Raw genomic sequence first — 27,046 nt, 5'->3', positions numbered from 1 at the left:
TTGCATTATATCAGTACAGAGACTTTCAGTTTCATAAAAGATAGTACCTATTACCATTTTATTGCCTATTCACTTATTGGATATTTATAGCTTCTGATTATAGCATTCTGTCCCAATAAAAATGGATAAACCCCTGTTTAATTTCAGTCAAAATCAGATCATAGAAGTTCATTCTGAAATACTAATAATAAACGTGAAATGCTATTTCCATCTGAGATTTTGAGCAGAGCCATGGCATGAAATGGCTGAGTGAGGACATATGGATGGAAGTTATGTCAGTAAACTAGCTTCCAAATATGATGTTCTAAGAAGTTTTCAATTCATTTAAGGAAACAAAATAAATGACCTGAACAGAATCATGATAGGCTTCAGATGAGCTATAGCCCAAATACTTGTGATAATAAGATTTCTCATAGCCTTCAGGTTCACATAGAACAAAATACTTATGAACTTGGACAATTATTAAAAGAACACTTCTCAGTACAATAACAACATTATGGGTCATTACATTCATAAATGAAGTCAACAATGTAATTGTGAAATTTCTTAAAGGACTCCTTAAAATAGTTATGTTATAAAAAATGGTGTGTAGTAGAAATTAATTTCTTCAATGGGGTTTCTGAATTGAACAAATACATGGTAATTAAATAAAGAAATCAGATTAAGAGACTTTGTATCTCAGGGTGCCTAGGTGGCTCAGTCAGTTAAGCATCTGGTTCTTGATACCAGGTCTTGATATCAGGGTTCTGAATTCAAGCTTCACATACATTAAAGAGAGAGAGAGAGAGAGAGAGAGAGAGAGAGAGAGAGAGAGACTGTATCTCAATTGGCTAACAGACACATGAAAAGATGCTCGACATCATTTATCATCAGGGAAATACAAATCAGAACTATAATGAGGTACCATTTCACACCTGTCAGAATGGCTAAAATTAGCACAGAAAACAACAGATGTTGGCAAATGCAGAAAAAGGGGAACCCTCTTACACTGTTGGTGAGAATGCAAACTGGTGCAGCCACTCTGGAAAACAGTATGGAGGTTCCTCAAAAAGTTAAAAATAAAACTATCCTATGATCCAGCAATTGTACTACTAGGTATTTATCCAAAGGATACAAAAATGCTGATTCGAGGGGGCACACGCATTTCGATATTTATAACAGCATTATCCACGATTGCCAAATTATAGAAAGAGCCCAAATGGCATTATCAACAATTACCAAATTAGGGAAAGAGCCCTAATGTCCATTGACTGATGAATGGGCAAAGAAGAAGTGGTATATGCATATAATAGAATATTGCTCTGCCATCAAAAAGAATGAAATCTTGCCATTTGCAATGACATGGATGGAGCTAGAGTGTATTATGTAAGCAAAATAAGTTAGAGAAAGACAAATACCATATGATTTCACTCACATGTAGAATTTAGGAAACAAGACAGAAGAACATAAGGGAAGGGAAAAAAAAGAGAGGTAGACAAACCTGAAAGACTCTAAGCTATAAAGAACAAACTGAGGGTTGCAGAAGGGGACTGGTGGGGCCTGGGTTAAATAGGTGATGGGTATTAAGGAGGACACTTGCTGTGATGAGCACTGGGTGTTGTAAGTAAGAGATGAATCACTGAATTCTACTCCTAAAACTAATACTGCACTGTATGTTAACTAGAGTTTAAATAAAAACTTGAAACATAATAAATAAATAACAAGTAAGGCAAAGAGAAAGTGTTATTGATAAAACATTACATTCTGTTCCAAATGCTCCAATTCTAACTTGACTCTGGAGAGAAAATAAAGCTCAGTTTAGTTTTTTTTTTATTAAAAAAAAAAAGATTTTTCTTCTTGTCTACCCTGATAGTCTTCGTTTATTTAATTCCTATTTTTTCTTCAACCCACTCCAAGCTGCTTTCCATCCACACACTCTATACTTTGTGATTTCAGTATGTTTGCATATGTTTAATTTAATATCAGCAGTTTTTGACAGTGATGGGCATAATTTTTTTCTTGACTCATTATTTTTCCTTGACTTCCATAATACTATAATATCATGGTTTTCTTCCTAAGTATAGTGCTGATCATCCTCAGTCTGTTTTACAGTTAAACAGGCAACAAAGACTCTATTTAATACTATTTCAATACATAAGAAAGGCCCAAACTCAATCTGAACACAGCTTTGATACAAAAGCAGGAGGTAGAGTTTTTAAGAGCTGAGGTGAATGGGAGATCATAAACCATCTGGGTTTGTTAATTGGCTTTACCAACAGGAAAGGAAATTTTCTCATGACTTCATGACAGAAAATATTGTATAACTTAGAGCTAAGTGTTCTCCAAAGTTAGGCCCCTACCTTCCAACAGAAATTGGGAGATGGAGCTACTATCTTCCTTGATTATCAAATTTCAAACAATGATTCCTCCATCTTTGAGAAAGATAATACTTAACTGTGCAAATGACAAGAGGCTTTTAAAAATATTTATATTCCAGAATATTACTCAGCCATAAAAGGAATGAAATTTTGCCATTTGCAACAATATGGATGGATCTAGAGAGCATAATGCTAAGTGAAATAGTCAGAGAAAGACAAATACCATGTGATGGAATTTAAGAAAAAGAAAGAAAGAAACATACAAACAAAACCAGACTCTTAAACATAGAGAACAAAATGGTGGTTACCAGAGAGGAGATGGGTATTCTTCCATCTCCTGTCTGGTAAAATAGGCAAAGGGGATTAAGAGTACACTTATCTTGATAAGCATGAAGTAATGGATAGAACAGTTAAGTCACTTTATTGTGCACCTGAAACTAATATAACACTGTATATTAATTATATTGGAATCTATAAAAATTTGCATCTCAAAGCAGCCAAGGAGAAATTCACATTTACAGGTTTTCTAAAGCAAATGCTCCAGGGGAAGTCAGGGGTCTAGAGACAGGAAGAAGCCTATCTAAAATTTGGTCGAGCTGAGGGAAATTTTAAGGTCAGGTCTCTTTGCCACATATTTGAATTTGCAGTTTTATTTATGAGAGATTTTTTTCCCTTAAATTTCTTCCATAGATATTCTTGTCCACTTTAATAGCTTCATCATCTATATTCTAATGATGCCCAAATCCTATTTTCTAGCCCAGCACTATCTTTTGCACTTGAGACCTCTCTTTTCAGTTGCCTAAATCCTTCTTCACTTTCATGTTCCACAAGCCCTTCAAAACGCCCCAATTCTAATCTTAGCCTTAATACTTGCACTGATATCCACCAACTCAAATTAAGTACACTTCTTCAGCTCCAAATAGAATTAGAAGTAAATTCTGTTAATGTTCTCTCCAGACTATCTCTCAAAATAGTTTATTTTTGAATTTACCTCTGTTTACACATTAGATCAGTCACTGTACTATGGTAACATGCCCTGCCTGCCACTACTACCTCTACTAGATTTCTCTGTACCTTTATTCTTCTTGGCTCCAGTTCTCTTTCTTCACTGCACCCAGTGTGATATTTTAAAAATACAAGTATTTTTTTCATCATTCTTCTGCTTAAAAGTCTTCAATTACATCTTTGAGGTTAAGTTCAAAATGTTTGACAAGGCTTATATGACCCTCTATAACACAGCGTCAGTCTACGTTTCTAGGTTTACTATTCACTGTATGCTCCAGTCATAGTGGTCTTTTCTCTAGTCCTTATAATATATCATGCTTTCTTACTCTATGTTTTCTCTACAAATCATTTAGCTTATTCTTATGCTTCCTCCCAACCTCAGGATCAATGCTACTTTTTCTTCTTTCAAATTATACTTTGCTTCCCTTGTATGTGATTTGTCCCACTCTGTACTTCCTTTTTTGTAGGGGTCATCACATGTTATCAAATTCTTTGCTCTCTTAATTAGAACCTTCATGAGGGTAGAGTCAGGATCAGGCTTTGATAGAGTAGTAATCATAGCACCTAGAGCAGAGGCTATGAGGAAGCCAATGTTTGGCAAATGGAATATATTCAATGAACCTCAAATTAAAGTAGTAACTCCAAATACAAATGTTCACTGTACATCAGCATGCAAAACATCAGCTACACATCCTTCAAAATAAGATTATAGGCAAACTAATCCCTAACACGGTTTTGGAATGTAATACTAATGTAGCTCTTTCAAATTAGAGTATGTAAGGTGCAAATTTTGGCAAAGCAAGAACTATGTTGAAAGAGTAATACATATGTAATATAATGCATTAGACTTGAGGAAATGTCACACCACTTATATCACCTGATCAGTTTTCCTAGTCATTCATATCATAATTTAGTACAGTACATCACATTTAAAAGGTTAAGGCAAAAAGCCTGAGGATGTTGCCAAATTTACAACAGTATTTATAAATATTCATGAACCTATAGCATTTCCTCGAGATGCCCTTTGACAAACTTTCCAGGAGAATTGAGACTTTGTCAAGATTTCAAAGATCACATGATTGATGGTTCTAGTAGCTTATTATAAATATGCAATAGGTCTTCTCATCACTAGAAGTTGTTGAAAGTCTTGGGAGCACATATATTCATACTAATAGTAATTAGTCACTAAGGATCCCATCAGACCACTTTACCATAGGCGGTTATTACCAACTCACCCAGAACATGATCTAGGAAACTCAACCTTAAAAGAGATGCAGAACTATTCAAACTGAACCCAGCCACATAAAATTTAAAAAGTAAAAAAGACTGACCATTTATTCACATATTGTGTTGTGAAAACAATTCTATGCATCTGGTGATTATATCACTAGGGTGTATGTCAAACCTTACTAATGAAATGAGACTATAGCTCACTATGAAAAAAGCCCATTATGCAATACTTTCAAACCTCAGTATTTAATCAAATTCATATTCTTACGGGTAAAGAAGAGGACATAGGGGAATACTTTTTAAAAAATACTGGCAAGGTTGATTGAGTAATTATTACCTATCAGAAATTATAAGGTTCAATGCAGAAGATGGAATTTGAGAGCATTCTCACACCCTTCTAGTAAGAGTCACATTTGATTTAATCATTTTTGGAAAGTATTGCACAGTATTCAATAAAAGCTTTAAAATGTTCATAGCCCATTACCTTGTCCTTCCTTCCATATATAGTAATATATCTTAATGAAACAATTAGGCTTATAGAAAATGCTTATAGAACATTGTTATAATAATCAGCAACTGAAAATATCCCAGATATTCAGTGATAGGAGGATTATTAGTATAATAATATGTCTGAATATTTAAGTAACTAGAAAAAATACTTAAAAAGAGTTTTTAATAAATAGGCTTGCTTAGACAAAGGAAAGAATAATCAGACTTCCAAATTATATACAAAATATTATAAATTATTTTTTAAAGATTTTATTTATTTATTCATGACAGACACACACACACACACAGAGAGGCAGAGACAGGCAGAGGGAGAAGCAGGCTCCATGCAGGGAGCCTGACGTGGGACTCGATCCTGGGGCCCCAAGATCACACCCCAGGCTGAAGGCGGCGCTAAACCACTGGGCCACCGGGGCTGCCCAAAATACTATAAATTCTATATAGATGCAGTATAATAGCAATGATTTTAATATATGCATAGGAAAAAAACAATAAAAATTAAGATCAGGATATTTTAGAGTTTTAAAAGTATTTCATTTATATAATCAGAAAATCTCAGTTTAGTATTTTTTAAAGCAGACTTTATGATTTTGGGCAGTTTTAGGTCAAAGCACAATGAGCAAAAAGGACAAGGAGTTCATATATACCCTTTGATTCCACATATACACAGCCTCCCACACTATCAACATCCCACTGAACCCACATTGACACAACATTATCACCCAAAGTTTATAGTTTGTATAAAGATTCACTCTTGGTGTTGTCTATTCTTTGGGTTTTGGCAAGGAATCACCATTATAAAATTGCACAGAACTGTTTCATTGTCCTAAAACTGCTCTTTATTCTGCTTCTTCAACTCCTCTCTCCAGCCCCAATTTCCATGATGTTGTTTTTTTCCCAAATGGCATGTAGTCTATAGTGTTATATAGTTGGAATCATATAATATGTAGCCTTTCAGATTGGCTTTTTTTCACTTAGTAATATGCATTAAATGTTTCTCCACGTCTTTTCATTATTTGATAGTTCATTTCTTTTTAGCTCTGAATATTATTCCATTGTCTGGATGTACATGAGTACTCATGGCTGATGCAGGCTGGCTTCAGTATTGAAATTCAGAATTATGAAATAGAATGCATGTTAGTGGCTCCCACATTCACTCTATAGTTACAGCCTTCCATTAAAAAGAAGAATTTTGCAGGAAATACCCACATTTTATATAAAATACGTTTTACTTTACTGTGCTAAAGTTAAAATAAGAAACAAAGTGTCATATGTTATAACCAGAGTTATAATTATATATTAAAATTTCTGATTATTTTTCATGAAGGCATTTCTTATTTTGGGAAAATTTATCAGGATAAGCATTTTCACAGGTGACTGGAGGCTTTAAGGCAGAAACCATAGAGGCTTACCAGCTTTTCCCAGGGACAGGATATAGGAGATTTGAGCCTGACATTTCCTGTAGGAACTTCTCTGCATCAGCCCCAATGTGGTAGTTAGATTCCACCAAAATAATTGAACCCATACATTTGGATGCACTTGTTTTCTCAAAAATAAAGGTTTTCTCTGCTATTCTGTTTTTGCTCTGTTTTTCCCTAGGAATCATAGACCACAGCATTGTAAGGCAGGACTTGGCTTTGCACATTATTCCAAAACCATTACCACGAGGTAATGTGTTAGTTGTAAGATTCTTGACATCAGAGACAAGCTCAAACACCTCCAGTGCCTAACCACTTCAGTTCTCTGTGGTACATTTCAGAATCCTGGGGAAGATGTTAAAGACAAGGTATGTCAGGCCATAAAGTTCCAGAATTATCACCAGCATTCATCTCTAGTTTAAGCTCCATTAACACAAATTCTGACAAGGCGATTCTTTGGTAAAATCCCAAATGTCTATGTGTATTTATTCCTATAACTTAATATTTATTTATTTATTTATTTATTTATTTATTTATTTATTTATTTTTAAAATACCTGCTGATTGATTTATCAGGATAAGATGGTTTCCTTGGATATAAATTCAAGAGGAAGTGCATGTATTTTATTCACTTGGATATCCTTTTCTTGACAGGCAGGATAGCAGGTTCTGGGACAAGCTAAAATCATTCCCTATTGAAACTTAAAAAGAAAAAAAAAAGGTAACCTCTAGTAGTAGTGGGCAGGAGTTAAATTTAAGCAAATTATTTTTTTCAGTAATTCCTAGTTGTTTTTGAATACTGAAGTTTGGAAGGAAGTTTCCACTGGGTTCAGGAGGTAGGTGTGACTTCTGCATAGTGCTAAGAAAAGGGCAGGAATAGGGTCCAAGTAGTTTGGTGTCTTAGCCCACAGATGTCAAGATGATATCTATTGACTTCTCTGAACTTCCTACTGTCATCTGCATTCTTACCATGTCCAAAAGCAGCAGTTGAGAATTCTAGGATGCCATGACCACCCTGGAACACATCAGCCAGGAGCAATGTGTGGGTATGCTTGTTACCCAGCACTTTGTCTGACCTCACAAGGGGACATTCCCAGGAATTTCACCATATTACCCACAGCCTCTTCAAGTGTTTTGATGCTAGACAAGGTGAATGTTTCTTCCTTCTCAAACTCATCCCCTACCTCATCCCAGGCTGTTTCAGAGTTCAACTTCATGACCTTTTAGATGTGATCAGCAATGATGACATCCAGATCTTCCAGCACATATTCATCTTTATAGCCTTCATCATCAATCTCCCCAGTTGTGGTATCATAGTCCTTGACAGTGAACTTTGTTATGCAGCTGAATGTGCAGGCCACATCTGTGGGGTCTTCCTTCCACATCTGGGGTGCCACCAGTGTGTAACAGGTCCCAGGCTGGTTGTAGGATAGGTTTGGGGCAGACTTGCAGCAGAGCATTTGGTAGGCTTCTGTGGGCTGGCTCCATCTGCATTGTGATGTTCTCCAAAGTCTAGTCATTGAGTGTGTCTCTAAAGTCAAACTGGAACTCCATGTGGTCTGTGAAGGTATGTTTGGTGCAGTGATGACATACTCTGTCTCTGGCTCAATGAGGGTCACAGGTTTAAGTGAGGACTTGAAGAAGGGACCCCACCCATGGAACTCTGGTACTGTGGCCAGCTATTCCTGGAAGATCTCTTACTCGGTGGCTACCACTTTCTCAGGCTGCTTGGCAGCTGTGATGGGGGTGCTTTTGGTTCTCTTCTCTGACATTGGCATGGTGGCCAGGGGCACCGACTGGAGGTCAATAGGTTTTTCTGATGGATCTAGAGTTTACTGCTGCAGAGATCTCTCCATACCAGTGAGGAGAATAGTCAGACCATTTAAGATTTAGCCTGAACTGAGGGCCTTATATTCCTCTCCAGGATATTGAAATAGTAGGTGTCTTGGTCCCTTGCTTCACTATCATCATTCATCACACACCTCTTAAGCTACACCAAGATGTTAGGTAACATCTCTTCTTTCTGGGCTCCAAACTTGGCCAGAACACTCATAGCACCTGCCCAGACCTCCTTATGCTCCAAGACCAATGAAGCATATATATATGGATAGATTATTGCTCCTGGACCCCTCCTGGCCCAGGAGATGCAAGACACGGGTAGCCAGCATGGTGAACTCACAGTCCTCTATGAACTCACACAGGTACAACAGCCTGAGTTCCCTTGCTTTCTGGATTCTCCTTAATGATGCTGATGGTGCAGTCCATGATGGTCTACTTGTACTCAAAACCACTCTCTTCCCACAGCATGGTGAATAGGAAGTTCATGACCACAGCATGTTTTGAGGATAATTCTGGCACTGATGGCCTCGACTACTACCACCTTGAACCCATCTGAGATCTCCAACATGAAGGATGAGATCTGCTTCATGAGGCAGTTTTGCTGCCCGTCTTGAGGAATGTGGTGATGGCCACTGTGGTGATGCTACAATTCAAGTATGTAATCAGGTTCTCAATGTCCAGATTGCAGGTCATCACTCCTGACAGATGCTTCATGGCCACTTTATTAAGGGTGCACACAGCAATGGCCTTGGATGAACTTCAAAACATCTGGAACACTGATACAACTGGGGCCAGCTCTTTGGCACTTCAGCCTGGCAGATTGACAATGGACAGGGCAGTTTCGTATACCACCATATTATGCTTGTTGGGCAAGCAGCTCTCAATGAAGTCAAACAGTGGGCTGTCATGGCTGCCATCCTCTTCCTCCAGCTGCTTGCTGGCCACCTGCATCATCATGCCGTAGGCAAAGGGAGTCATGAGACTGTGCTCGGTGAACCTGCTAATCAGCTTATTGACATCCAGGTGGTCTTTCTTATGCACAGGGTAGACGAACCCCAGTGCATGGTACTGGACTATAGGTTTATCACTGAGTCCTGCCCCTAAGTCTCATTCACCCAGAGCTTGACAAAGCTGCACTTTAGCAGGTGCAAGCAAGATACCAGGGAAGAGCTGGAGACACTGAGCACCTTGTCTATGAGGGCCTGTTTCATGTAGCACTCAACAGCCTGCAGCATGGTACTCAGTAATCTATTAGAGGGTACGCATAGCCAGCCCCTGGTGGTCATCTTCTTTCCTGGTCATTTCCATTGTCAGGGTGCTGGCAATGATAACGATATCCTCATCAATGCAAGATATCTCCTTGATGATCAAGAAGCACATCCGAAAGAGTGTGGGATCATTAGACTGAAAGAGCTTGGTCATGGCAACAAAGGCCATGGTCACTTCAGTGGTCCCTAAGCATTCTCTTGGTTTATGAGGAAAAGGATCTTGGTGAGGATGTGGGCACATTTTTGAGAGTTGATAGAAGTTTCAAGAAATACATGGGACTCCTGGAGTACTGCACTCTTCTCAAGATACTAGAATAGGTTGGAGCCTCCACCTGATTCATTGTCTCTCTTGTTGAATTTCTCCAGCATGGTGGTGTTGGCAATGTGCAAAGTAGTGGCCCTATGTTAGGTGCAGTGAGCACCAGTAGTCTAGTGGCAGTTCCATACAGGCCACTTCCCGGCAACTACATCACCTTGCACCTTAACATTCTCTTAGTATAAACTTTCAGTTAAAAAAAAGAAAATTAAATATAAGTATTATGGTAACCCCCACTCATACCTTTGACCTGAACCAGTCTTCTATCTAGATATACGTGGGTGTAGTCAAGATGGAAAAGCTAATTTTATCAGGTCCGAATATAGACTAAGGCTTAGAGCATAGATGTTTTTAGGTACCACCCTAAGAATCTCCAATGTATATAGCTCCTATGGTGCTTTAATAAGATTGTTCATCTGATTTAATCAGAAACTTTCTTTAAACAACATGTATATATATGAATGACAGTTGTGGTAGCTTTGGCAATGGGGAATTTTTAAATATGCAGTTGTAGAAATGTAAAGGGACTGAGCTATGTGCAATTACTATGACAGGGATATCCACACAACTCTAGCGAAAACTAAGTGAATCCACTCCCATGCCAAATAGGTTTCAGGGTTCCCACCAGTAGCCAGTATCACCACACAATAGCACAAAGTAACCTTTAATTGGCATGTAGGGAAAAGATCATTTAGTAATGAAGAAGTCAGTTTAGAAAGGTGTATATTTTAATCTTTATTGTGTAGGAACTTCAAAGCAATATTGCAAATTCAGATTTGTCTGATCACATCTGGAGATCTAGCAAAGCAATCCTTCAGGGGTTAAATTTCCAAGACTATTTTCATGGCATCTTTGCCTTAGCTTATGATATCCTGATGCAGATCCTTTTGCTTTGGCTCCCAATCCAGCCATGGTAGTACTTCCATTCTGAAGTCTTTACCTCCCGTGAAACATTGAGGTAGTTTGGCGACTACCTCTGCTGCCATTTTCACAGACAAAATGCACATTGACCACCTCTACACCCCCCTCCATTGAACCTAGAATTGCTTTAGAACACAGGTGTGGCCCAGAGGTAATTACCTTCTGAGAGGATAGTCAATGACTGCTGTTATCTTGTCAAGCCTGGAAAGAAAGAGATTCCAGTTCACTATTTGCAACAAGGATCTTCAATCCTATTATCTTCATTGCATTGTCACATTGATTTATTCTTGTTTGCCTTGAGTTTTGTGGTATAGTTTAAACTCTGGACTTTGTGGGCAAAGTCTTTCACCAGCATACATGGGTTTGAAATTTAAGGGTCAGAAGAAGAGAATCGAAAGTATCTAGGCTATTGGCTGCACCCTACCTTTTATGGGATTAAGATCCAAGACACATCCCTTTAAACTCTCAGTTGTGTAACTATTAAAGTCTTCTAAGGAAAGAGAGGAGAAATGCTCAAGAAACTTAAGATTATCACAGAAATAATACTTAAAGTGGGATAGTAGAGGGCTCAGATCACTCTCTGACCCAGTCTCCTCCATGCCCACCCACTGGAGAGCATGGGCTATAATAGAGCAACAGTGAAAAGCCTACATCACAAAGCACTATAAGCATCCTAGAGGTCAAGGTCACAGGTCCATGGCCTACAAAATCAATACAGCACACATAGGATGGACATAAAAACCCTCAGCATCAATGGGAAACACTATGGCAAGCTATAAACCAAGCTATGCACATGTGACAGCCGGGAGGACTATCCTTATGAGCACTTTCCCTCCTTACTTTCCAGTTGGTCAGGACTCTATAGATGAAAATGGTAGGGCTAAACAAGAATAACAGCTTTGTTAAGAATTCCTCATGAAGGGGCACCTGGGTGTCTCAGTCAGTTAAGTGTCTGACTGGATTTCAGCTCAGGTCATTATCTCAGAGTCATAGGATCGAGCCCTGCTTTGAGCTCTGCACTCAGTGTGGATTCTGCTTGTCCCCTTCCTTCTACTCCCCCCCACCCTCTTTCTCTATCTCTAAAATAAATAAACAAAATCTTCAAAAAAAAGAAAAAAAGAACTCCTCATGGAATGCTCTATGTTTATAGTTATGCTTTTATTGTAAAGGGTGAAAATCAGGACTAGCCAAAAGAAGAGATACACAGGGCAAGGTCTGGGAGGGCAGTATTTATTGGGAATAATGTATTTTGAGCTAACTGTTAAAAACAATGAAAAATAAGAATCCCTTCCCTCATGGGGCTTAAGATCTCATTGAGAAACCAATCTCATTGAGAAACCAAGCAACACATGATACAATTAGCAAACAATTAAATATGTAACTAATTCATACTGTCCAAATAGTAAGCACACTGGGAGCAAAAGGAAAGGACATAACCTATACAATTTCTCTACTATTGGCAGTCTTCTAAGTAACTTGGAATAGCTGAGGTTTTGAAAAGAAAACAGCAAAAAAAAAAAAAAAAAAAAAAAAAGAAAAAGAAAAAAGAAAAGAAAACAGCACACAACTGCAGAGCCTACCAGAAAATGAGAGTAAGCAGTAAGTGGTTGACTAGAGATTGGTAGAGCACCATCACTTCAAATAAAATGTGGCTTTATGAGAGGCAGAGATATGAAATACTTCTATTTGATCTCTTCCTTTGTTTCACATTTCCATCCACTCTGACCCTTCATATCTCCATTTCCCCAAAGATCTCCAAAGGTCTTTCATTCTTTGCTGTGTGTCTTGATATTTTCCTAAATTCTCTCTGATGGGACAATTTTGTCCACTCCCACAAGACCATTTATCCAGACTGAAAGACATGTTGCATTTGCTGGTAGTACTAAAAAAAGCCAACCTGGTAAGAGTTGGCATCTGCAAATCTGCAACGGCAGCTCCTTTCCATAACACCCTGTAGGGAGCCATTACCTTTTTTTTTTTTTTTAATTTATGATAGTCAGAGAGAGAGAGAGAGAGAGAGAGAGGCAGAGACATAGGCAGAGGGAGAAGCAGGCTCCATGCTCCTGGAACCCGATGTGGGATTCGATCCCGGATCTCCAGGATCGCGCCCTGGGCCAAAGGGCAGGCACTAAACCACTGCGCCACCCAGGGATCCCGAGCCATTACCTTTGACCTCCACCTTCCACCATCTCTAACTCCAGTAAGGATGCTGTTCGGAAGAAAAGGTGAGAATTGATGGGAAAATGATTTGAAAATTATTTTTTGAAGGAATTTTTCTTGATTCTCATCAACTCTCTAGTGGAATTATTTAAAATGAATATGAGTTTATTGAAATACTCCAAGTTTTAGTAGCAAAGCAATAGTTTAAGCAGTGAACACCTATGCTTATGATGTATATATTTACATACTACAGCTGTACGTTAAAACAAGGTATATTATAAACATGCCTAGCTAACAAATCTTTTGTGGTATGTTGGTATAATCATAGGCATTCTAGTGACTTCCTAGAAGGAATGTTTTTATGGAGAATTAAAGATTAATTTTATGCTACTTGCTATAATGATTAAAAAACCTGAATTATTGGTTTGAAGTTGACTTTATTTTGTTTTTTATTACGGTTTTTTATACTTTATAAATGTTCATTTATGATTCTAACGATTATGATAATATTTTTTTGCAATTTCCACATATATATTCTTTTTAAAGAGATTTTTTCCAATTTACTCAAAAGATCACTTCAACTATTTCCTGTTTTTTATACTATTAAATGGATCTGTTTACTGCTTGCATTTTTGACAGGTTCTTTGCATCTTCCCTTTTGACAGGACTACAGGGAATTCATTCTTTAGTATACTTTTTGGAAGGAGGAACACCAAATTATATAGAAACTAAGATTATTAGGGGAGAAGAGCACAGTGGATTATCCTGTTTTGAATTAGATGTTCTGGCAGCTAGTCATTTTATATTATTGCCAGATTTAATGTACATAAGATGTAGTTACAATACAAATGTAAGACTAATAAAAGAGAGTGCCTTTAAATTACAGAGACAGAAGTTTTCAGTAAGAGCTCTTGAAAACATTAGCAGACTTTTCCAACATGTCTATAAATTTGTTTAAAATCTGAGTGGATTATTCTACTTGATATCAAAAATACCTTTCTAAGACTACATTCAAAGAAAAAATGTTATTACAGATGCAATTTCTTTAAATAGTAAGGAGAGCTACTATATTTATAAATTATTTCCATTTAGACAATTGTTTGAATAACTTTTACTAGCACTTAAAAATGTGTTGCTACCTTAATGGAACAAAACAATGGATTGCTATTTTATAAGTTTGTGTTGATAAATCTGTCATTTACCAATGGTGAACAACTAATTTTCAGACCCTCCTGATGCAAAGCATATCCCATTAAGTTTAAAAATTCATTAACGTTTCCATGTGCCAGATGGCACAGTGTAAAAAATGTTTGAAGTACACAGCAATTAAAACTCTCAAACATATAATAACCTAGCTGGCAATTTGTTATATATATTGCATGTTAGAACACCAGAAAATGCTGGCTACATAATATCCATCTGTGAATATATTGAATTTCTAAAAACATAAGTAAATAGATTAGGCCTGAGACAAATTCATTTCTGATTTGTAAAGACTACAGAAACTGCCATTTAATTCTCTGAACTTATAAGACACAACTGCATTTCAAACTGATTAGAAAAGCTCAGAAAAATGTAGACACCAAGCATTTAAAAATTTATCTTCAGAGACCAACTGGGTGATTTGCCTAGGAATAGAAAACCATTAAAAAAAAAGAAAAAAGAAAAAAAGAAAGAAAGAAGAAGAAGAAGAAGAAGAAGAAGAAGAAGAAGAAAAAGAAAGAAAGAAAGAAAGAAAGAAAGAAAGAAAGAAAGAAAGAAAGAAAGAAAGAAAAGAAAGAAAGAAAAAGCAATGCTCTTGTAAGTACCCAGCTAAGAGCAAGTACGGTTTTGAATAGGAGAGCAATCACAAAAATGCTAAATTTTGAATTTAATATAGTATTTTTGGCTAGGTTTTAAATCTGGACAGTAATTCATTTGAGTCCACACTGATTATATTCACCAAAACAAATATGCTGTTTACACATGGCAAACTACAGATTACCTCAATTATCTAGTTAAGAAGTGTTGCTTATCTAAGACTTATTCGAACGATTTGAGAATGCACTTTTCATTCCATGCATTATTCAGTCCCCTTCTCACAATGAACTAAACATAGTTTGCCTTTTATCCCTATATTAACTAGGTGAAAATGTCCACCTAAATTCAAAATATGTTTGATAGCCTTAAATCCTCTATTCATTTGAATAAAGTGTTGAATATATATTAAAAACTTCCTATGGGGATGCCTGGATGGCTCAGTGGTTGAGCGTCTGCCTTTGGCTCAGGTCATCATCCAGGAGTCCTGGGATCAAGTCCCCCATCAGGCTCCCCAAGAAACCTGCTTCTCCCTCTGCCTATGTCTCTGCCTCTCTCTCTGTGTGTCTCTCATGAATAAATAAATAACTCTTTAAAAAAATGTGTGTTTAAAAACTTACTATATTTTAGGTGGAGCCAATCTAATTTCGAAGATGAAAGTTTCTCACCTCTAACAAGAAACAATTTATCAAAATAATAATACAGTTTAACTGTCTGCTTATGTTTAAAATCTACTAGACACTATGCACTATTTTTAAATCTTACTTCTCTAACATACCTATGCACTAGATTTTATTACACCAGTTTTACAGATAAAGAAACTGAAACTCAGGAGGGGTATATAACTTGCTCGAGGCCATAGAGGCAGTAACTTGAAAAACTAACATTTAGAGGCCGTACTGTCTAATTCCCAAGAGGTGTTTTTTGTAAAAATGGTCTCTAGAGTCAAATTATCTGATTTGGAAGCCGAGATGACAACTATGAGCCACATACCTTTGGGCAAGATACTGGGCAGAAATCTCTAGAATCATGATTTTGTTTAAATCTAGACTTTATAAAGATGTGGCAAATATCATAAACTTACATTAAAACATAACTCTACTGGATTTTATAAAAGGAATAGACACTAAAAATATCATAGTCTGGTTGGAAAATAGAACATTCACATAAAAGTGGCTTTGAATATGTCAAATCATAAATATATGCTGATGTATGTGTATATATACATAAGCTAGAGAGAGAGAAGTACTATTTTCAAATGATTATGCAAAAGAATTAACTGAAAATCTATGGAAGCACTTGCATTAATAGCTTGAGTTAAAATTTAGTGAATTAGAAAATTAAATTCCTGGATTATTTTCCCAGATCATTATTGTCTTAAAACACAGGCCATTTTTTAAATTAAAATAAAATCCAGTATACTAAGAATTAGTGCAATTTAAGTGTTGCCGGGATCCCTGGGTGGCGCAGCGGTTTAGCGCCTGCCTTTGGCCCAGCGCGCGATCCTGGGGACCTGGGATCGAATCCCATGTCGGGCTCCCGGTGCATGGAGCCTGCTTCTCTCTCTGCCTGTGTCTCTGCCTCTCTCTCTCTCCTCTCTCTCTCTCTCTCTCTATCATAAATAAATTAAAAAATTTAAAAAAAGGTTTAAAAAATGTAAGTGTTGCCTACTTCATTATCTGATCATAATACGAACATGGTACTATATATTAGTATATCAGTATTAGTAGGATTATAATATTAGTGGATTAATACTAGTATAGTAGTATAGACAGTATTAAACTAAGAAAAACCTTAGGTGTTCATGTAGTATGTAAACAATTATTTCATTAGTTGACTTAGCTAGACTATATTTGGAAAAATTCCCAATAGCATGTTATAAGCCATATCCTTTCAAATATCCTAAATTCACTATCTTATTCTATCCCATTCATATATGATAGTATTATAAAAGTTTAGAAAAATGGATAATAAAATATTTTGTAACTCAGATTCTAAATATTGGTCATCTTTCACAAAAAACATTTGGTAAATTAAAAATGGTTTATATGAGACTACAAAAAATCTCAATTTGGAGTATCGTCAAATCATAGGCAGTTTGATAGCTTCATTGATTATTGATATGATCTCATTATCAATTTCAAGACAAATGAAAATCAGTTGTAAATCAAAAAATAATTCAGGGTTCCTGGGTGGCTCTGTTGGTGAGTGGATCAGTGTCTGATTCTTGATTTTGGCTCAGGTCATGATCTCAAGTTCTTGAGATGGAGCCCTGCAATGGGTTCCTTGCTCAGTGGGGAGTCTACTTGAGATTTTTGCCCTCTCCCTCTGCTCCTGCCCTTCTAACTCATGTACTCTCTCTCTCTCTCTCCAATATGTAAATAAATCTTTTTAAAAATTCAAATGGTTTGATTCAATAGAAACGTATCTAATTTAATCACCTCAATATAAGTTAATAAAGTTGATCTACATATTACACATAATTATTTAATGAAATATTGCCTAGCTAGATATTTTCTTTTCCCAGAGTTCCTGGAAATAACTAAAAGCATACTTATTTTTTTAAAAGAAGAACAAGATATAAGAACCAAGCAATCAAACCAACAAAAAGCTTGCATTCCCAAAAAAAGTATCAATAAAGTCAGAAAATATCTCATAAAAGTAACTGCCAAACTACTCTGTTTTCCTTTGTTGCTTCTCTAAGAGGCATTATATTAGTTTATCATGAAACTACAATACATTAAAATAGTAACTAAAGTATATTATACTGATTTTTTTAATTAAGGTATAATTGACATATAACATTATATTAATTTCAAGTGTACAACATAATGATTTGATATTTGTATATACGGCAAAATAATCACCACTATATGTCTAGTTACCTCCATCACCATAAAATGCTTCATAATATGCAATACAATATTATTGACAATTGTCACATTACATTCTGATAACATATTTTTTTTTTATGACTTGTGATTTTTCACCTTGTTATCCCTTTCCTTCATTCACTCACTTCTCAATCATCCTTTCCCCTGGCAACCTTCAGTCTGTTCTCTGCATCTATACATTTGGTTTTATTTTATTTGTTTTGTTCTCCAGATTCCACATATAAGTGAAATCATATGATATTTTTTCTGTCTGACTTATTTCACTTAGCATAATATCCCAAGTTCCATCCTTGTTGCTGCAAACAGCAAAATTTAATTCTTTTTTTGTGGGTGAGTAGTATGTGTTTGTGTGTGTATCGTATCTTCTTTATCCTATCAGATCTTTATTCATTCACTCATCAATGGACATTTTGATTGTTTCCATATGTTGGCAATTGTGAATAATGCCACAATGAAAATAGGGGCACTTACATCTTTTCAAATTAGTGGTATTATTTTCTTTGGATAAATACCCAGAAATGGAATTACTGGATCATATGGTAGTTCTATTTTTAGTTTTTTGAAGAACTGCCATACTCTTTTCCATTAGTGGCTGCACAGACTTAGACTTACATTCACAGCAATAGTGATGAGGGTTCTCTTTTCTCCACATCATTGCCAACACTTATGATTTCTTGTTTTCTTTTTCTTTTTCTTTTTTTTTTTAATTAAGTAGTCTCCATGCCCAGCATGGAGCCCAACAAGGGGCTTGAACATACAACCCTGAAATCAAAACCTGAGGTGAGATCAAGAGTCAGACACTCAACCAAATGAGTTGTCTAAGCACCCCTCCTCTTGCCTTTTTGATAATAGCCATTCTGACAGGTGTGAGGTAGTATCTCACTGTGGTTTAGATTTGCATGTCCCTGAGTATTAGTGATGTTGAGCATCTTTTCATGTACCTATTCACGATCTGTAGGTTTTACTGAATTTTTGTAATAATTACAAAATCCTCACAGATATCTCTGTAAATCACACTTCTTAAAATAAGTATAAATAACTACAGAGGCAAAAATTTCACATGCTTATGTTGTTTATATTTAATACTCTGAAGAATCACAGATATTTTAAGATATTTTTAATCTAATAATAAATTCTGAAAAATAAAGGTGAGGAAACATTTATTTCTGATAAATTATAAAGAGTTAAAATATATAGGAAATCTTAACTTAATCAGAAAGCTGTTCACATAATAACTAATCAACTAAAAATGTTATGTAGCACAAACAATTTTGATCTAAATATCTAAAACGTTTTCTATACCAATTTTATCAATGGATTAAATAAAGAAGTGGGTTTTTTTAATGTTTAGAGGAAGAGTGTATTTTCCAATTTGTTCTCAACAGTCCTTTTTACTCTACGTGCTCTTTCTGAAACTTACCATCCCCATTAAGAGGAAGAGTGAATTTCTCTCCTTTTACATGTAGGTGGCCGGGTGGTGGTAATATTCTTGCAAAAATTGAACCTACAGCCTTAATTTGTTCTCTTCTGCTGGTCCTTCATGTTTTAGTTACAGCTGCTTTCTTTCTCTTTTCCATCTCATTTTCCTATTTTCCTTGTTCTATGAAACCTTGATGCTGATGTCCCAGAAGAAAGCATATCACTCTTAACTGGCTTCCCCCTACAGTAGTGTGCATTGCCTTAGAATCATAAATGTCGAACATGTACTGAAATCTATCAGTCATCATCTCCACTCCAGTTTTGTCCCAAGTAAGTGCATGTTTAGTCATGCACCATTCATTGCATAGTGTAATATAGTGTGGAGTTTAGCTTCCAAGCAAATACAGTGTCCCATATTAATATGTGGTATCTAAAAGCTATCATCAATTTTTTTCAATTAAATTGTCCCTAATATAATAGAGATAGTTTTGTGATTTAGTGCAGAATTCAATACAAGAAATGTAGATTGAGACATCTAAACAACTTTTCATAAATACAGATGCCATGGCTGTAAATATAGACCTGCTGAATCATATTTGAGGTTGGGACATGAGTCAGCTTAAACAGTAGTTTCAAATGGTATCATTGATTCTCATCCTGGTTAAGAATTATCTTCGGTATAATCAATGTATTTAGGGACTTGGAAAAACCATAAACCATATCTCTTATGAACATCATAAGTTTAACATAGAAGGAATTAGTAAAGGAGAACATCTCACCAAATATATATATAATATATATGTTATGTTATATATGCTATATATATGTTATATATTATATATATAACTTTAAAAGAAACTGAGTCTTTTTTTATTTTTTTTATTAATTTTTATTTATTTATGATAGTGACAGAGAGAGAGAGAGAGAGAGAGAGAGAGAGAGAGAGAGCAGAGACACAGGCAGAGGGAGAAGCAGGCTCCATGCACCGGGAGCCCGACGTGGGATTCGATCCTGGATCTCCAGGATCACGCCTGGGCCAAAGGCAGGCGCCAAACCGCTGCACCACCCAGGGATCCCAAAGAAACTGAGTCTTAAAATATAATCTATTGAATCAAAATCCACATAATGTAAAATTAAAGTGAGCAATTCAGTACATTCACATTGTTCTGCTACTAGCTTCTTGTTTACTCTTAATCACCTCTTCATTCACTTGATGAGATTGATTCCGAGTATTCTAAGGCTGCCAGAATTGATGATTGTTTTTCTATAAAAAAATACTTCTATATCCTTGCCAGAATTGATGATTGTTTTTCTATTAAAAAAAAACTTAAAGAGAAAAGGCAGGCAGAGGAATGGTAATGCCATCCTCTTACTGGATCCTGGAACAAAAGAATTTGAAAGGTTAATTCTCAAACCCTTGTCCTTTTGGCAAATGTTTGTTTTGGATTCCCTTTATGAGGGAAATTTCTGCCTCACCCCAAAGCATGGAAACCCAGACTAGATTTATGCTATTGCTTGAAACAAACAAACAAAAAGTAAAATATATGAAGCAATGGTTTCAAGACAATTTATCAGGAAATGAAGGACACTGACCCCTGAGAAACGATATACATTGAGGTGAGCCTTACAACTGTGCCAACTTACTGCCTTGAAAGAATTTCCATGAAGAGGAACAGGGAGGGAAAATTCAGGTAAAAAGAGTGGATCACCTAAGGAGATGGATCTGAGAGTTCAGAAACCAAAGCAACTAGAGTTCACAAGGCAGAATATAAGAAAGGAAACTGTTAGGTAGAGAGGGAGCTCCAGAAACCTTCAAAAGCTTGACCATAAACATTCAGCTGAGTGCAGATCAGTGCACAAGTGCCAGGTAGCTAACTCAAAAGTCAAGAAAAAGAATTCAAAAGGATAAGAAGTAACAGGGACTGGCCCTGATGCAGGGCTGGGAAGACTGCCCATTGCCAGAACATGGATGGGAAATCTGATATGCCTTGGGCACAGTACAGAAAAGGAGAAGGACAGAGAGAAGTTCTCAGTACCAGGAAATACGTATCCTTAGATTATATGTCCCTATAGGGGCAAAATCACATCCAACAGGTGAAAAATCAGTTTGTGATTTTTTTTAGATTATTTTTATTTATTTATTCATGAGAGACACAGAGAGAGGCAGAGACATAGGCAGAGGGAGAAGCAGGCTCCATGTAGGGAGCCCAATGTGGGACTTGATCCCGGGACTCCAGGATCAGGCCCTGGGCCAAAGGTCGACCCTCAAGTGCTGAGCCACCCAGGCGTCCCCAGTTTGTGTTTTAATTTAATCAGAGTCAAGATAATCTTAGATCTCATCATGTTTTATAGACCTCTATTGAGTAATGGTATATAAATGGAAATACTATATAAATTGTGGCATTGATTGAGTGAAAGGGAAGTAATTTGGAAAAAATAAATAAAAAATTCTTCCTAGAGGAAAATGAAAAATGTTTAAGAAACACTACCTTTAGGCTGATCTCTACTCTGGTCTTATCTAACAAATCATAAAAGAAAGACTAGAAAGATTTAAACTATTTTAAGTGACTTCACTGTACTCTACAATAAAGCTTAAGAATATTTAGAGGAATTCAAAAATACTACCACCCAACAAGAAAAAAAGATTACCAGAAATGCAAAGGAGTAGGAAAATTAAAAGCTCCTGTTCTTTGGAAGGCATTATTAAGAGAAATAAAAAAAAAAAGCCACTGACAGTGAAAAAATATTTGCAGGTATATCTCAGATAAAGAACTTATGGTCAGAATATATTTTTTTAAAAAATCTAAAACATCAATTTTAAGAAAACTAATACTCCAGTAAAGTATTAGCAAAGTATTTGAATAGACACTTAACCAGATAGATGATAGATAGGTAGATAGATGATGATGATGATAGATAGATAGATAGATAGATAGATAGATAGATGATAGATAGATAGATGATACATAGATACATAGATACATAGATGATATAAGGATGGCAAATAAGTTAAGACCATAAAAAAAAGTTAATATCATCGATTTTAGGATTGCAAGTTAATATGACAATATATACTTTTTAGAGTGGCTAAAGATTAACAGACAAACTATGCCAGGTTTGAGGAATGAAATAGAGGACCAGGAGCTCTTATGTAGTGCTGGTAGAAATGCAAAATGATAAAACCAGTTTGGAAATAAATTAGAGGTTTTATAAACATTAAATATAAACACAATATGATGCAGCTTTTCCACTCTAAGGCATTCCCCCAATAGAAGTGAAAGTAAATGTCTATAAAAAGACTGCTATATAAGGTTGCCAGGCATCCTGTATATTCAAGCATGTCTTGAATTGAATGATTTTAGTTTGCATTCTGTACTGATATTGTCAGGATGCTGTAAATATCTTACATTCTGATTTTTGATATATTACATAAATTCAACAGTTGAAGTCATTTTTTTACTACAGTAATTAATGTCTAAATTATTTAAATGACAAAACTACTTCAATTTATCTTGTTTTTAAGTTCATTAACTTTTCAATAATTCAACTCTGTTTATAATCAGTTAGTTATGGGTTAGGAATCATGAGTAACATGCATTCATATGTCCATGAACTCTTCAAAATCATTTTTTTTCAATTCTTGCATTACTGTCTATTATCTTGATTTCTATTTGTATATGTTTGAATGCCAAAGGGCCAAAACACAAGTAAAAATTTCTTGTTTAATATTCTGAACAACGGACAGAAAGGGAGAAAAAAAAATTTGAAGCTGTTTGTGCATTTGTAATTATTCACTGAATCTCAGAAATCATGGGAAGTTTGGTTATAAATCATCATATACTAGTAGGTAAGTGTAAGAGATGTATGATCTCAAGTAGTACTAAAGTGATTAACAATTTTAGTTAAGAGAAATTCAGATGAAGAGGTTAAAATCATCATAGCAAAAGATGTGATGACCTTCCATACCATCATCGGTTTTTTAGCTCAAATTATTGTTTCAACATATATCCACCTAACACATTTTATACTCCAATAAAGTAAGCAAATTTTCAACTGTCTGAACAAAAAGACCACAATAATGAACAGTCATTCTTCCTGGCATTTGTGGTAACCGAGGGTGTAAGTAGTAACAATGCAGACATTATGAATTTGTAATATTTTTGTCATGAAAAAGTCTTGCTTATAAGTCTATTGCAAGTAAAATCTATTCCAGATAAGACTTTAGAAGCAAGAATAAATTTTTGCAGAGACTTATTACATTTAGAATTTATGGGAAAAATCATAGTGTTTGTAGTAGTGACAATATAGATACAAGTTTTTGTATTTGTTTTTTGATGGTACAATGTTTATTCAAAGTTGAAAGAAGGTGTGAATGATTCTCTTGAAGCTGTTGTGTGTCCTACCCATATTTTGCTTAACGCTTCTCACATAGCAATTGATGTCCTTTCTAATGACACCGAAGGAATTGTCATGAAATTTTACTCTGGTTTAGTTTATATTTTTTTAATTGAGCAATTAAATTATATTTGTGATTTTATTGATAATCTCTATTTTTATTTTTTGTACATTCAAAACTCCATTGGTCCTCTTAAATAAATGAAAATGAAATAAGAGCAAACTGCACTATTGAAGTACTCCCATTGCTTAAAAGAAACTATTGAATGTGTTAAAGAAAGAATTGGCAAACAATTATCCTTTTAAGTGTTAAGGCTGTCTTTAGAAGGGACAACATTACTAATAAAGAGGAAAAGAAATTCCCACTTTAAGGATATAAATATTATGGCATTTGCCATGATGATTTCTGAAATAGATTTTTTTCCTTAAAGAATTTAATTATTCTACCTGGATGTTGCCAAATGCTTTTCTAGTATGGAAATGGAATCATTACATGTGATAGTGGAGAGAGGGGAATAAAAATTTATAGCAATGTTTTCTTTTTGGTCAATGGACAACATTTTTAAAAATCTTGATCAGGAGATGCAAATGGAATCCTGAAGAAAGAAACATATTATGTCACGAACAATATTATATGCAACAATGTTATTGTAATTTATAAAGTTAAACTTGAAGATCAATTCTCAAAGTTGTTAACTTTATGTCAGAATACGTAATTAACTAGCTCATAATACTAATGTTTAATGAGTTTTCTCATTATAAATGTTCAACGGGGAAAAAATTAAGTTGGATATAACTACTTAGAGAGTAAATGGAACATTGACCATAACTGCAAGGTTTTATATGCAAATTCTGCAAAAAAAACATAAACAAAAACAAAAACTAAACAGAACAACACCTTTAAGGACAGTGAAATCTGTAAAGAAAATTAAATTTGTAGTTTAGATAATTATAATCTACTTCAAATAAATAAATTTTAGTACAAATGTAATATTCTTTTATGTCAGTGCACATATGCATAAGCAATCAGAATTAATTCAAATTTAACTGAATGTATTGTATTTTTATTTGCTAAATATGGTAACTCTGTACATGAGTGTTCATAATTGCCTTATTTCCAATAATAAGACCTGTAAACAGCCCAAAGGTCCATGATATTAGTCTGCTCTAGTTGCCATAATGAAATACCACATCAGATTGCTTGAACAACAGAAATTTACTTCTTACAGTTTTAGAGACTGGAGAGTCCAAGACCAAGGTGCCACCCAATTCATTTCTTTTAGAGTCTTTCTTCTTGGCTTACAGATGACTGCCTTCTTATTGCATCTTCACATGGCCTTTTACCTGTACTCAATGGAGAAAGAAAAAGCTCTATGATGTCTCCTACCTATAAGGCCACTAATCCAATTGGATCAGGGCCCCACCCTTATGATCTCATTTAACCATAATTACTTCCTTAGGGGCCCTGTCGCCAAATGTAGTCACACTGGAGATTAGGGCTTCAACATAAACATTTGAGAGGGACACAAAAATTTAGTCCATAACATCTATCAACAGATAAATGAAGAAACAAACTGTGGTATATCCATACAAGACAATATTATTCAGAAATAAAAAGAAACTACAGACATATGCTATCACAGGAATGACTCTCAAAGTAAGTGTGCTTGTAAAAAAGAAGTCAGACAAAAAATTATTCTAGTTATATGAAACGTTATTCTAGTTATATGAAAATCTAGAAAGCTCAACTAATATGCAGTAATATGAGTTGATTAGTGGTTGCCTGAGATTGAAGAAGAAAGATGTGGAGGTATGGAAGGCAGGAATTTTAAAGGAGCACGAGGAACATTTTGGGGTGGTGCATATGTTTTTTATCTTGACTGCGGAGCTTATTTGTTGATGTATATTTATATAATAACAAAGCTTTAAAAAAAATCACTGTCAATCCCTGAGAACCACTGTTGAAGTTGCAAATGTCTGGCCTCAAATTGGGCGAGACAGAACTTTTACCATGTTCCAGAGGCACAGGTTTGCATAAGCACTGCCCTTCCTAGTCAGTAGTTCTTGTGGGGCTTTCCTAGTCAAAAACTGCACCTCCCCCAGGCAAAAAATACTGTTGTCTTTATGTTTTTTTTTTTTTTTCACTCTGAAGTTAAGTCATGGGACTCTCTCTCTCTGACAAAATTTTGCCAGAACAATTGGGATTTGAGGACTTTGGGGAACTTTTGAATATAAAAAAGATTGTTTATTTGAGAGACTGTTTAGAACAAAAAAGAGAAAAGAAAAGCAGACTATGTAATTGTCTGCATTCTTTAATTGGTATGAAGAGGCTTCCAAATGCAAGTTGAGAGGAGGAGGGGCAAGAAGGTGGAAGAGTAGGGTCTCCAAATCACCTGTCCCCACCAAATGACCTAGATAACCTTCAAATCCTGAAAATCTATGAATTCGGCCTGAGATTTAAAGAGAGACCAGCTGGAATGCTACAGTGAGAAGAGTTCGTGCTTCTATCAAGGTAGGAAGACGGGGAAAAAGAAATAAAGAAACAAAAGGCATCCAAGGGGGAGGGGCCCCGCGAGGAGCCGGGCTGAGGCCGGGGCGAGTGTTCCCAGGACAGGAGAGCCCCGTCCCGGAGGAGCAGGAGCTGCACCAACCTTCCCGGGCGGAAAGGCCTTGCAGGGATTTGGAGCAGGACCCAGGAGGGCGGGGATGCCCTCGGGCTCCCGGGGGCACTAACAGACACCTGCACCCCAGGGAGAGTGCGCCGAGCTCCCTAAGGGCTGCAGCGCGCACGGCGGGGCCCGGAGCAGCTCGGAGGGGCTCGGGCAGCGGTTCCAGGGAGGGGGCTGCGCGGCTCCAGGAGCAGCTCGGAGGGGCTCGGGCGGCGGCTCCGTGTTGGGGGCTGCGCGGCAGGGAGCGGGAATCCAACAGCGCAGGCCCCGAGCACAGGGCGCCGGGGACACAGCCCAGGATCCGGCCTCCCCCGGGACAGGCAGAGGCCGGGAGGGCCCAGGACCTCAAGGACTCTCCTGCCCTGAGCTGAGCAGATCAGCAGCCCTGCCCCGGAGCCTCCAGGCCCTGCAGACCGAGAGCTCTGTAGTTACTGCAGGGGCTGACTCCAGGGCTCCAGAGCTGACCCAGCCACTGTGGCTGTACATCCTGGGGCCTCACGGGGTAAACAACCCCCAGTGAGCCCTGCACCAGGCAAGGGGCAGAGCAGCTCCCCCAAGTGCTAACACCTGAAAATCAGCACAGCAGGCCCCTCCCCCAGAAGACCAGCTAGACGGACCAGTTCCAGGGGAAGTCAAGGGACTTAAAGTATACAGAATCAGAAGATACTCCCCCGTGTTTTTTTTTTTTTTTTTTTTTGATTTCTGATTGCTTCCCCCACCCTTTCTTTCTTTTTCTTTCTCTTTTTCTTCTCTTTGTTCTTTTTTTCTTTCTTTTTCGCTTTTCTTTCCTTCTTTCTCTCTTTTCTTTTTCTCCTTTTCCCAATACAACTTGATTTTGGCCACTCTGCACTG

General features: G+C 36.5%; 1 pseudogene; it reads right to left on the bottom strand.

The window, feature by feature from the left end:
- Positions 1-7,416: 7,416 nt before the first annotated feature.
- LOC129508575 (coatomer subunit gamma-1-like) lies at positions 7,417-9,992 on the bottom strand (annotated as a pseudogene).
- Between the last annotated feature and the right edge of the window lie 17,054 nt (positions 9,993-27,046).

Source organism: Nyctereutes procyonoides, unplaced genomic scaffold (genome assembly GCF_905146905.1).
Source record: "Nyctereutes procyonoides isolate TBG_1078 unplaced genomic scaffold, NYPRO_anot_genome, whole genome shotgun sequence".
Lineage (NCBI taxonomy): Eukaryota > Metazoa > Chordata > Mammalia > Carnivora > Canidae > Nyctereutes > Nyctereutes procyonoides.
Note: the sequence above shows the minus strand (reverse complement) of the source record. Positions and strands in the feature narration are given on the sequence as shown.